The sequence below is a fragment of the Pagrus major genome, chromosome 20 (assembly GCF_040436345.1).
Source record: "Pagrus major chromosome 20, Pma_NU_1.0".
Lineage (NCBI taxonomy): Eukaryota > Metazoa > Chordata > Actinopteri > Spariformes > Sparidae > Pagrus > Pagrus major.
The window spans coordinates 18,847,999-18,862,334 of record NC_133234.1 but is presented as its reverse complement, the minus strand read 5'-3'; the positions used below and the strand labels follow the sequence as shown (position 1 = coordinate 18,862,334).

The 14,336-nt window shown below is 41.0% G+C and overlaps 1 long non-coding RNA gene across 1 annotated transcript in view; it reads right to left on the bottom strand.

The window, feature by feature from the left end:
- Nucleotides 1–3,551: 3,551 nt before the first annotated feature.
- Nucleotides 3,552–14,336, bottom strand: part of LOC141015151 (uncharacterized) — a 56,999-nt gene continuing 46,214 nt past the window's right edge. The window contains exons 3-4 of the long non-coding RNA XR_012180544.1: nucleotides 3,716–3,837; nucleotides 3,552–3,627 (exon numbers count right to left, since the gene is read on the bottom strand). This is a non-coding gene — a long non-coding RNA (uncharacterized lncRNA). The remainder of the gene's footprint in view (nucleotides 3,628–3,715; nucleotides 3,838–14,336) is intronic.

Below are 14,336 nucleotides of genomic sequence, written 5' to 3'. Positions count from 1 at the left end.
GTAGCAATATAGTGTGACGCAAAACATTAAAGGAAGGGTTCAACAGTCTGGGAAATATGTGTATTCGGGTGAGATTGATACCACTAAAGCTAGAACCAGAAGTGGAGGAATTAGCTTAGATTAGCATAAAGACTGGAAGCAGAGGGACACAGCTAGCTCTGTCCAAAGATAAATAATACCACTAGCCCAGCCAAGAAATTGTTCCCGTGTTTAAGCCCCTGTAAACCTCAACTCAGTTTTTGTACAGATTAAAACAACGAGATAGCCTACAATAAGCTAAAGTGGTACAAACATGGCCTTTTTTAACCATAGGGAAGAGCCAGGCTAGCTGTTTCCCAAGGCCTCCAGTCTCTCTTCACCTTGCGGGGCAGCTGTATTTGCGAGATCAGGATAATCCTTCTGGCCAGGTTTCAAGTTATGCGCTGTAACACTGGCAGCTACGAGTGGGGTTTAGACGTGACAACCAGCGAGAGAAGCAATCTGTTCGTCTGAAAACAACAATGGCAGCTTCAGAAGAGGTTCGCGTAAATGCTGCTGTAGCATCTGTTATGTCAGAAGTGGAGAGCACATTATGAGAGAAAAGAGCGACAGTGAAGGCTTTTCTTGATGGACAAAATGTTCTCGCTCTTCTCCTAATTGGCTTCAGCAACACATCATATGGTTCGTTGATCTTAATTGGTTGAAGTTAGCCCATTAGAGATGATGATATACAGATGGTTCCTTCTATCTTCTGCCAAGTATTTATGAAAAAACTTTTAGACTAAGTGAATTGAATGTTTTAAAGTATTTAATAAGAATATTTGCAGTTTGGTTAGGTTTAGGCAACAAAACTACCTGGTTAGGTTGAAGCAATAAAACTACTTGGTTAGGTTGAGGCAACAAACTACTTGGTTAGGTTAAGGCAAAAAAACTACCTGGTTAGGTTAAGGCAACAAACTACTTGGTTAGGTTAAGGCAACAAAACTACTTGGTTAGATTGAGGCAACAAAACTAATTGGTAGGTTAAGGCAACAAAATTACCTGGTTAGGTTAAGGCAACAAAACTACTTGGTTAGGTTTAGGAGAAGAGCATGGATTAGATAAAAAAATAATAAGTCAAGGTTCACTTGACTTGAGGGGACACAGACAGCAATGATCACAAAAAATAAAAGGCCCTCTGGCAAAATACCATAGGCCAATGGTTTCCTGGCTGGCTGGTCGAGCTTCAGACTGAATGCACAGACATGAGAGTGGTACTGATTTAACTCTCGCCAAGAGAGCAAAAAGCAAAATGTTGAACAATTCCATGACTGAACCTGATCAGTTTAGACTCCCACAGAGCACAAATCATTGTCTACAAACATTACATCCAATAGGGCACAATTATAAATAATCATTTAACACTGCATGCATGGATGCCCATGTGAGTATTTCAATTTGAGTGGAGAATTTATGTTTTTCTTGGAGCTTTATGACTCAGTGTCAAGAGGAACATTAAGTTTGAGCACAAGCTGTACCACAAACACATCAGGCACACTCTGCAAACACACTGTTGATGTGTACATTGCTAACTAGCCAAAAGTCACTGTCTGTACAGTCATTATGATGGCTGTTTGCAACAAATAAAGCCAGACGGCACAATCAGTCCAGCCGTCAAATTCGTGCAGAAGAAGCTAGGCTACAATTTATGTTTAATCTGAACATATCTGAAGAATCTCAACTAGTGCTTAGTGATAGGCTTATAGTCTTATAATAAATCAGTCTGACAAGATATTTAAATTGACGTTGGTGGAAGATTTAGATGTTTGGAGACTCCAAATCAGACTCAGCTCGTCATCAAGGACTGTTTCATGTAGACATATTTTATTCCTCAGGGGGTTCTTTTTGTAGATGAATTGAGAAGAATTGCTTGTAAAAAAAGCTGCTATAATTTTACATGTAAGATATTCTATTTTTAAAAATGTACACAGACACCTACAAGAAAAACTACTTTGAAAAAAAATAAAGATAGAGAGATAATGGCAAAAGAATTAATCAGGGCAGGAAGTGTGCAAGAACCTGTGTTGTGGAAACAGCAGCTTGGAGGGGAATAATGACCTTGGACATGTGCCCACGTCTGTTTCAGTCAGCAGACTGTGTGCTGCTGCTGTGAGTGCTGCTGCTACAACACCTGAATGAGTGTGAAACAGCAAGCCATCACAATAATGCTCGGGAGAGAGACGAGATGTGTGTGTGTGTGTGGGTGTGTGTTGATGTGGGTTTTGGTACGGCATGGGAGCATTGCTTTGAATCTCGCAGCCAGTTCTCAGAAATAGATTCATAAAATCTTGTCTCAGAATTACTCGCTCTGATGCGAAACCTCGTCAGAATGAAACGAGACACATTGTTTGTGATGATGAGAAGCCTAAGTAACCCCCCTGTGGTGGTTTCTAATTTGAGCTGCTTTTAATTATCATCCCCGGGGGAGTCACATCTGTCAGAGGTCATTGTCTCGAACATAACTTCAGCTGGGATTTTGCATTTTGACCCCAGAAAATGGAACATGTTGCATGAGTGTATAACATTTTCTTAGTTGTATTATTATGGTTCTGTTTTGCCTTTAGTGTTAAACTGCTTGTCAATTAATCACTTAATCGATCAAAAGATTTTGAATCTTCAATCAATCTTAATCGATTAAGCATTTAAGACAAAAATTAAGCCACAATGACATTTATTCACCAGTTCTTTTTCCTGTTTGGGAATGAATATATTTTTGAAGAGTTGGTTGAAAAAGAAAAGCAATTTAAAAGGGACAGTTCACCCGAAAATCTAAAATATATATCTTGCTTTCTCTTACCTTTAGTGCTATTCATCCCTCTATACCGGTATATCTTGCTTTCTCTTACCTTTAGTGCTATTCATCCCTCTATACGGTATTTATTAGGTGTGAGTTGTTGAGTTTTTTTTAAATCTATTGGCTAGCTAACTAAATGTCGGGCTGGCCGCCATCTTTCAGTATTTGACAAGCTGGGAATGAGACTCAAAAACCAACTTTCTTGCAAATAGGATTTTTAAAGAAAGTGAGTCTTTATTGGGATCCACGCCAAAATTTAATGGGATCTATTCTGGCCTGAGACGCATCCTCCATCCAAGTTTTGTGGAAATCAGTTGAGTAGCTGTTGTGTAATCCTGCTGACAAACCAACCAACAGACAGACAAATGGACAAGGGGCAAAAACCAACCTCCTTGGCGGAAGTAATTAACGGTAAAATTGTCAACAGATTAATCATTAATGAAAGTAATCGTTAGTCGCAGCCTTAATCTTGTTAACTCCTCAGTAAGGTCAGTAGAGTCCTGCCTAACCAGTGTTTTCACAGGTGCGAGTGAGCACAATACGTATTTTTGCCAATATTTTTGTGATGAGTACTCGGCGTCCACTTTCCATTTCCTTTCTCTCTTTCTTTTTAACTCCTGCCTGATCCTCCCATCCCTCCTGCTCGATTTATTCTCTCAGTTGTGAATGAATGGGACCCAGTGTTAATGGAGGATGTGAAGTCACCCCCTTGGCAGAGGAACACAGGTTGGCACCTGGACGGAGCAGCTGTCTCGCTGTTTGTGACTGACAGATTGCAGCTCGGGAACCCGGACAAGCAGCCACACAGCCGCGACCTGGAAACAGGCCATTCAATTAATCTCCACCACCATCAGCCTCACAGCCATTTTGAGTCAGCCAGTGCTCCGGTGCAGATTTACTCACCTGTGTTCCCACTCCAGACCAGTGGAGTGGAGCCCAGTTTGACAATATCCGCCTTTTCCGTTTATACAACCGAGGAGAAGCAGAGACGCACGTCCAAATGATTTGACAATTCAGCTGGAATGCTGAAATAAACACACAGAGCTGAGTCTCTAATTTAACAGATCAACATTTGACAGGCCTCATAACTTAAGTCCAGCAAGATGTATTTCTGCTGCAATCTGACCAACTAATCTGTTGCACAGAGGTTGATCTTGGCTTTTGTATGGTTATGAATGGCTGTGTTTGCTTTCTCTCAGTCAACGTGCTGTCTGCTTGTGATCTAAAGTTACAGTGCATGGCTTCAGGAATGCATTACTGTTATTATTGTCTGTCAACCTGCTGACCCAAGTCACTTTTCATTTGTCTTGGCTTGTTTGATTCAAATACAGTCAAAGTGTTTTTGAGGCTAAAGGGGCTCAGTGGAACTTCTGTGTTGTGCTGGAAGCCGGCTCCATTTCTAAACTAACGTTAGCTACTGGAGCGGAGAGAGGCACTCAGACGAGGCACTCCAGTATGTGCATAAAGTCGCATCCTTTGGCGTGTCGAGGAAAATCCGACCTGAGTCCTTCACAAAGAAATCCACAGTCCAGCAGCGTCAAACAACTTTAAAAAATTGTCCACAGGCTTGTACAGGCAACCGAGAGAGAGATGGGGAAGGTCTCATTAATCCGCTCACATATGGCCAATCAAAATGTGATTAATACATGTAAATTGCTACAAATTGTTACATCAAGCCCCTTTGAGCTAAAGTTTAAAGTGCTGAAACATTGAAATGATTAGTTGATAGACAAAAAAACCCCACATACAATATTTTTAAATCAATTATTTAAGACAAACATTTGCTTTTCTAATGTGAGGATTTGCTGGTTTTCTTTGTTTTATATTATTGTAAAATGAATACCTTCAGGTTTGGGACACAACAAGCAATCTGAAGATGTCAAATGAATTTCTGCATTTTTTCCTACTGTTTTTGTAATATTAACCACTATTGTAAACAGTACTCAAACCACTGATTCTACACATTAAAGTGTGTTTACAGGTCTTGGGGAGTACGACTCCATATGTGAAAAAAGTATTATAAAGTATTTTGTGGCTCCAGAGGAAGCTGCATGTATTCAGATAAATTGCCTCCAGTGATGTCACAGTGGCTACGTTGCATTGTGGGTAATGTAGGCACCAGGTTTTGCAAAGCAGTCCACTGGTCTATCATTGCATTCCATCACATCGTTGGACCAAAGATATCACCTTTTTTAAATTCAGGTGCCTACATTACCCACAATGCAACTTAGCCACTGAGGGATATTTACTGGAGGCAATTTATCTGATTACGTCCAGCTTCCTCGGGAGCCACAAAAGGCTTCAAACTACTTTTTACATAATGCAGTAGTCCTCCCCAAGACCTGTAAACATACATTAATGTGAAAAATTGGCGACATTACCCTTTAACTAAGAGTTGATTACAACTGTAAAATGTTTTAATCAGCTCTTGTATAAGCACTTCATTCAGCAATCAGATATATTACTTGATTATATGATATATATTATGTAATATGTGATATTTCGTTGCATTAAACAGAAGACTAACTTTTTCACTCTCTGTTAAACCCCAGTGTCCTGTTATGAAGAACCTGAGCTTGTCCAATTTTATGCGCTGCTGTGCACAAAAGTCTCAGCACCTGTTCTCACTTTACTCATTATTTAGAGATATAACAGCCCGCCGTGCTTCATAAGTACACACGGTCTACTGTAATGGAAGTTATCTTCATGCTCAATCTGCATATTTTATTTTCCTTGAAGAAATTCATGGGCTTTATGACCTCTGCTCTTTGAAAATCTCTTGCGATCCTGCGCTAAGAAAAAATCCAATTTATGTTCCTCACGCAGGGCTGTGAGGTTTAATGAAATTGTTGCTGCTAACCACGTGGCTTCGGTATCTCTGCGTGCTTTGGTTCAGAGAGGCATGTTAACCCATCAGAACCGGCCGTGGTTAATCACCTCCCAAGTCATCACGCAGTAAATTATACAATGCAAGGTGCAAATGTTTTTGCATTAATCCAGTTAGATAGTATATCTGATCTGTGACCGGGACACAGACGAGGTCTTGTGCCTGTGAAATCAGCTTTAATCACTCTTATTTGCATGGAAATGGATATTGATTGGCGGAAATAGCCGCACAGCTATGCCACTGCTGTACCGCTGACAACATTTCTCATTTATTCCTTATTCTGTTCTCTCAGGGAAAACAACAATCAGCAAGATGAAAACGTGATTCTGAAGCTAAAACTGTACAACAAACAGTGTGCACGTCCCACCCCCCGAGCATGGCTTCCACCATCAGGGTGGGTAGGGGTATGCCAAGGTGAGGATATCAAAACCGGATACGCTATCAAACAGTTTCATGTGAGGCAGAGGAAATGTGGTCCCCCGTGGTGCGCACGCTGCAATGCTGTGCACAAGATTTGAAGTGAGCTGAATGAAAAATCGGTGCTCTGGCACACGGCAGTGTAGTGCCGAATTCACACTTCAAAAGCTCAGATGTGGTCTCCCTCACTTCAAACATAAACATCACAAAAATACACTCCTCAAGCTGCGTCTGTGGCGACCGAACCGACAGCACAGGGTTGCTGTTGTCAAACAAGCAAAGAAACATGCCGAATCCAGGAGCTTAAAATAAACCAGATTTGACTGACAGGTTTCCATTACTCTCTAATAATGACTTATTTATTTACATGACCGTGCCATTTAAAAATCTCATTAAATCCCCTCAAAATGCAAATGGGAGCAAACGATGTGTACTTCTATTTACCTCCAGCCATCTTCCAGTTCGTGTTTGTGTGTCGGTTGGTATTTGAATTCCTTTGTCGGCTCATTAAAACCTTTCAGTCTCAGACCGGTGAGGTTTGTTTCCTGGCATGTTTAAAATTTTTCCTCAGGAAGACGCGGAGTGCTAGAGGAAGGTTATCCACGAAAATACTATTTATTTCCCAAGTAACGCTTATAAGAACGTGGAAATGTGATTATTTCCATGTTTCCTAATATATCCCTGCAATAACCGCAACACAACTACACAACTGACGTTACCAATAACATTATCACCCCATTAGCAAACCCCTGGTGCCAATTATCATAGGACGTGACAATAATATATAATGCAAATGCAGGGGGAGCCTTTAAAATAGTCGTGAATGCTAGGAAAATAAGACATTATCGTTGCCAATTCCTCGAGCTCCCTCTCATACTGTCTTCTCTCTGTACAGTTTGTACTTTGGAAACTCAAATGTGCCTTCCTCTTTCGGCAAACACGCAATTAAACTCTTGAAAGAGAGTGATCTTCAAGGTTAAGGCGCTCACAATTAGACCGTTTCTATTCGGCTTTTAAAGCTCGCTAAATACGTCAGTCTTAAAGGACAAACGAGGGAAGAGGCCTTCAGTTTTCTGTGATACTTGAAACACCACAAAGCCTCTTCATCTCTTGATTTAAAAAGCTGAGAAGCAGTCAGGGTGACGATGTTTTTTGTGCTGAAATGTTGTGTGAATGATAAAAGGATACTGTGCCTCAGGCTGCAACTACTGATTACTTTTTCTTGGGATGAATCTCGCAGTTATTAGTTTATTTTAGTATATTTGAAAGAAAATTAAGAAAAGCAGCAAATCCTCACATTTAAAGATATAATATCAAGGAAAATGATCCCTTATATGATCCCAAATGTTTCCAACAATTATCAAACCCAGAGAGATCCAACAGTAAAGTGCATTTCCCCTCCAGTTCCACTCGGCAGTCAACATTACAGAACATAAACACCCGACAACGGAAATCACCTCTGCAGATCGCTGCTACAGTCAGGTTGATAAATGGGAGTTAATCGCAAAAGTTAAAAAGTAATCCCTAAACTCTCTCCCTAAATCTGTAAACGGCTCTGGATCAGGGCAGAATCTGAATTGACTCTGGGTGTTTATCTCTCCAGAAGGTCTGGCTCTGTACCCAACTCCCTCCTCCAGTGCTAGCCAGCTCTGAGCAGCTTCAATGATGTGACGCCAGGTGTTTATTCCAGGTGTTTAGTCCTCCACTTCTCTCTCTTCTTTGTAATGTAGTCCCTGCAGTATATTTCCCCTCCAGCTCCAGTCAGCAGTCAATATTACAGAACATCAACACCCGACAACGGAAATCACCTCCGCAGACTGCTACTGCAGTCAGGTTGATAAATAGGAGTGAAGATAAATCCACTTTTTAATCCCAAAATTTTAAAAGTAATCTCTGAGCTCTCTTCCCATCCGAATGACTTGGGATCAGAGCAGAATCCAATGTGACTCCAGGTGTTTATCGCTCCAGAAATCCTGACTATGTACCCAACTCCCTCCTGCAGAGCTAGCTGGCTCTGAGCAGCTTCAGTCAGCCATTCAGTTTACTATCATGTGACAAAAAAAGCAGAAAATGGTCACATTTGAGAAGTTGAAGGCAGAGAATATACAGTTGATGATTAATTGTCTTCTAATCAGGTCATCAATTAATTGACTCCACTGTCAATCAACAAATACATTATTCTACATATTGTCCAGCGTACATGCATGCATTATTCAATGTTACACCATCTTGTGTTGTATACCCGTAGGGAATGTGTATATATATGGATTTGTGGAAACTGTGTATGTGTACTGTTATGGGAAAAAGGGTGTTGACCCTGCCTGATCCGATGATGTATGGCATCCTCTCCAGCACTACAGAAATCAGCTCAATTGGCTTTCTCCTGAGACAGGACCTCTTCAGGAAACAAATAAATATATATATTCTCTCACAAGCTACAATCACAAGCAGGCCCCCATAAATCAAATGTGTATTTCAAGGAAAAATTTCCTCTGGTTTCCCTCCAATAAGTCTTTGAGCTCAGCTCAGTCTGAGTGTGATGTGCTTTATTGATTCTATTGAGTATTGCAACAGAAATATTCAATTTTTCCATTCATCCGCTGATGTGAGAGGAGCAGCCTCCTAAGCACAGAGAGGTATGACGAAGACGATGGAGTGTGGCAGCTTCGATCGAAAGTCCCTGTTTGCTGAGGTGCTTACGCAGCACTGTTCTCGGTGGAGTCAGGTACTGATGTCTCCCTCTGATTGTTGAGTCAAATATCTCTGAGAGATTACAGCAGATTAACACACGCAATAATGTTTTCCCTTTTGATCTGCGCTAAGGACGCACATCGACTTTCATCATCTGAACTTAGAAGAACCCCTGTAGCCTACGACGAGTGTGCACCGACTGTGGTAAATATAGCCTGCTCCGTGTCATGCCATAGGGGCATTTTGCATAATTTATTCAAATGATGTTCATCCATATCAAACCAGACTTGAAAAAATGATGAGTTCATGTAAGATCTGTGTAAAGTCAGTGTCTCTTCTACCAGGGCAGATAAGTTATTTTTGTGTCAAGTAAGCCTCAGAGTTCAGAAAATGTAAAAAGTTAAGAAACATAAACTGAACAAAGACAAGTCATTCCGGTCATCATGCCTCAAGTCAAGTCACGAGTCTTTAACTTCCAAATCAGAGTCGTGTCTCAAGTCATTTTTTTCTGTCAAGTAAAGTTACAAGACATCGAAACAATGGCTCAAGCCGATTCAAGTCCAGCGCACACCTCTGATTTATGTACTCCCAATTTGTTTTGCCAAATTGCTAAACTGAGCGAAATTCACTGTAACTGCTATATTCAGTGGCAAGTGCAAATACTCCAGTACTGTGTTTTTATACAGTATTCAAGACATATAAAGGCGGTGGGGGTGAACTGTGGGTTCTGTTGAAGAACCGTAGATGTCTTCTTTTTCATGCCATACATTCCTCTTCCTTATAAAAGCCTGGGGCATAAACTCACCACATTCCAACCTGACCGCTAACAGTTCCGTTGAAAATTTGGATGTTGTAAGAGCAAATGTAGCCTGAAGCAGTTAGCCTCAAGCAGAGACGATGAGCAGACTACAGCAGTCTGTTAAAATGACTGTTTTCTTGTTGTAATCTCGCAGACTCCTCGCCATAAATTCTATCCCTTGAGGTGATTAATTAGATTTTGTAAAGCTCTCTCTAGGTTTTACACATTTTTCTGCAGTAGCACAGTAATGATATAGAAATTGTGTGATTTTGATGAAATGTCAATACAATAAACACGTCTTCTATTGTACTTTATGTCACTTTTGTCTTTTTTAAATACTCATGCAAGACCACACTCTTTCACTGACCTTCAGTGTCGTGAGTGCCTCAGCATAACCACATGAGGAATATTTTAGTTTCTGCTTATAGATATTGTACTGCAACAGCAGATACTGAAGGGAAAACAAATCCAGTATGTTCAAGCTATATATTTGTGACTTTCATCCCAAGTAGGAATAAATCGACTCCAGGCTGTGCACCGCAATATTGAGAAATGGATTAACACATTGATGGTTTGGAAATATTCTGGAGATTTGCTGACAACGAGAAAAATATAGACTTAGGCCAGCCTTATGCTTTAAATGCAATTTAAATTAAACATCAAAAATTGTGTTAAGATTCAGAAAAGTTCTGAAGAATTAAAGGGACAGTTCAAAAATCAAAAATAACCTACATACTTTGGAGTGGAGTAGAGATGGGTAGATGTATGCTTCCTTCTGCGTGGTGATTCGGTTGGCAGGTGCAGTTTGGTCGAAAAATAGTTCCTACATGAAATTGCTCACAACAAGGTCTGTGGACTATCTTGACCAACTGGGTCACGATTTCTGTAAAGAGACATCGCTGTTGAGTTTTTCGAACGTGTTTGTTCGGTGCTTAGAGTGCCACAAGACGAGTGCCGTCTAGTTTAGTATCTCTACGGTCGATATCTGCAAAACTTGGCAACTCATAGCAAAAAAAGTCTATAAATGGCACTACAGGTAAGAGGAAAAATATGTATATTTGATTATGAGGTGATCTCTCCCTTTAAAGTAAGGTTTTCACTTGGTTAAGATAAGAAAATGTCTTTAACATTATTTTTCTGTATATACTGAACTCTTGTCGTAATCAGTGTCTTTTTGTTCAGAAAGCTGTTTTCCTCTCTCTCAAATTACACCTTACGAGCTTTGTTCAGCCCTTCTGTTGGTGCCGAATTGCTTGTGCAAACATCATTAGGGTCAGGCAGTAATCACCGTTCAGCCTTGACACAGACACACACACACACACACACACACGATGACGCTTACACACACACACACACACACACACACAACATGGAATAAAAGAGATGAGTAATGCTGGAAAGTACGGCACAACAGCAGCTGCCTGAGCTCCTGGGAGTTCAAACCAGACTTAGCAACAAATGCATTTGCTCGGGGGACAAAATGAAGACATTTCATCCCCTTCTCATTTTCTCATGGCCACAAATATTGGAAACATATTGCACTCACTGGAAACAGCTAAACACTCCAGCATGAGGTCAGCCTCGCTCCTTCCTTAGAAATCCCCAACATGATTTTATCAGACATCGTTTCCACCCCGACTCACTAACAGACACGTGTAAAAGCTATTATTTCTAATCTCATTTGACTGTCCTGCTGGGGATTGCTGCAACATTTTAAACACTTCCCATTATGCAGAATCGGGGAAAAAAACTCAAAGAGACTGTTTCGGAGCTGACTGTGACTGACTGTGCTGTTCAGAAAAATCTTCCTTAACAGAAGAACTGCGGGGGGTCTTGCTCTACTCAGAATCTCTTTGGTTTCCTTTCCATGATTTAAATCGGGGTGGATACAGTTTCCTCTCAATCCAGGTGACATATTAACTAAAATATGACAAATCCTCGGATGAATATTACTCTCATCAACACAAATCAGTTTATAACAGAGAATCAGCCTGATGCTACAGAATCATTCTTGACTCAAACTCCAAAAAAAAAAAACCTTTTCAACTTGATTTCCTGTAACTCCAATTACAAGGACATATGAAAGCAAGGACAACCAAACTTCATAGAATATTTTGTGGCTCTTTGATCAAATTTGGAGGCTTACAAACCCAGTAGTGCAGTGGGAAACTGCCACACTATGAATTGGATTTGCTGGCCACCACCACTGTGTCGCAGTGACACTGATTTGAAAGTTACAGTAATGCTTAAGTTAAAATTTCAAGCCTGCTGTCAAAATATTAGCACTTTGATCTTTGCTGTTTCTGAGAAGAGCGATGCCAGAACGCGTGTGACGAAATGAGCAATTGAACGCCGCGGCTGAACTGAATCACCTGAGGTTCTGGTCCAAATATATAGTAATTCACTTCAGCGGAAATTGGCTGGAAGGTTGAAAAACTGACACGAGGATCTCGGGAACAAGCAGCCCCCCAACGGGAACTCACACATTCCCTCCCTTTGCCGTCCTAATGTGTAGATGAAAGGAGACAAACAAAACAAACGCAGGTATGCATTTTTCTAAGCTCAGAACACACAGAGGGATAAAAACAAACGAGAACAGCGACTTTTTGGTATGTGCCGCCTTTTTTTTTGTTATTTCCACGGGGCTTTTGTATAGACAGAGGCTGAGACGGGCTTGTTGCTCACAGGCATGTCTGGCTGCAGACATGGGGAACACTGCAGGCAGTGACTCCTGCTATGAACGACTTGCTGAGGAGACAACCAGTCATTTAGCAATCACTTCATCACCATCATCATCATAATCATTACTGCTGTTGTTGCCATCAGAAGCTTTGAGGATAAATACTTACTTGTCGATTAGACCAGTAAATATACACAGTAGAGATGAAATGATGACAAATGATCAGCTTAACAATTAAGTTAAAGGAGAAATTATTATTATCATCAGGCGCATAATTTTATCTGTGGTTACTTCTAGAATAGGTTTACATGCTTAAATGCTCAAAAAATGGATCAGTTTTCTCATACTGCAGCACTGGCTGTCTGAGATGCTCTGTTTTAGCTCCTGTCTCTTTAAGGGCCGCCTCCCTCTCCTCTGATTGGTCAGCTCACACACACCTGAGCCAGCACCGCTCACCGTGTCTCCGGTTGGCTCTTTCGTATTTCCCACTCTCCAGTTAGCTTCACTTGTACTTTGAATATCGGCGTAAATTATGCAAATGTGTGGCATGGTGATGTAGTGTGATGTCACAAAGTCACAGAATTAAAGGCGGGGATACTGACAAGGTGTTTCAGGAGCAGTGTTTTCTGTGGGAGAGAGGGGCTCCCGTTGGTGTGGTCTTTTTAACTTTCTGCTGTTAAAACTGGGAACTTCTGTTCCCTTTTTCCTTTAATGACAGATTGCACTTGTACTGGCATGGACTCCAACAGTTTGTGAAAAACCTGATGACTCATGTTATCCCAGCATGATTTGACAGTGTCCCACAAAGTTTCTTGTGATGAGGACTCATTCTTGAACTGTGCCCATAAATATTCAACGGTGGTTGAGGTCAAGTGACTGTGGAGAGAAGTCCATGACAGTCAGGACTTCCTGGTCTTCTTTGGTATTCAAGTTCCTGCAAAGCTTTGAGGTTAGTCTGCCTGATCGTGCTTTGGATACAACTATCAAATTCCTAACGACTTCCCCCTTAGAAACCTTTAGTCTCGCCATGACTTGTCACTTTGAAAGCCCCTTTTTGCTGTATTGACTTCAGACACTTTTATTCACTTTTTGAATCCTCAAAACTTTCAGATCATTTCCAGATTCACGTGATAACATTTGAGATTTTCTGTGGTCTCAGACTTTTGGACCCCACTGTACATATATTATTTTTTAACAGCTGTATACTACAATAACCGGTATGAATGTGATGGATGGTCTTAAAGCTCATAAGTCGCTTGCAGTTTATGGATATTGGCTACTTGTGCAATAGAAAATCTGTTTACTTGCATTAAGGTGTATTGGACAGCAGGATCCAGTTTCGAATAAATAAATTATGTGGTATCAGATAGGTTTATAATCGTGTGTACTCACTGGCTTTTCAGGCAGTATTGGAGGCATTTCCTATACTCATATCGGTATCGGAACAACCCTAATATACAGCAGGCAGACACACAAATTCATATTGTGAGAAGATGAAATTCTTGAAAATCTATAATCTCCCTTGGGCTAGTTGTTTATTGCAATAAACCAAAGCACAGGCTGTATGCTGGCAATATATATGATGGAGGCTTTTGAACTTGCATGTGTAAAACTGCAACTGAAGGCTTAATGGTAGCCATTTCTATGCTTATGATAATGATGATGATGATGATGATGATGATGATGATGACGATGATGACTGACTCAGTGACAGCACCCGTGGTGGCATCACTGAAACGTGATATGAGACAACATACTTCCTAGCTGAGCGGGCCTCTTACTGAAACCACCTCACGCGGCCACACCGCGGTCAAGCTTCCAATTTGTGGAGCTGCCGAATCGTCCAGATGTGTCATAATGAATCATCTCTGGGTCCACATGCATCCGTCTCCCCCGCTGGACTTCATCATGAAAGAGTCAGGGGTACCGGAGATGCCTGTCTGCTGCTCGGTAAACACACGTTCTCAAGTCAATGTGAAATTATTGGCTTTTTTGCTTTCCCTGGTAATTGCGCTGCATTCTGTTATATTTCTTTGTCTGGGAGGCAAAC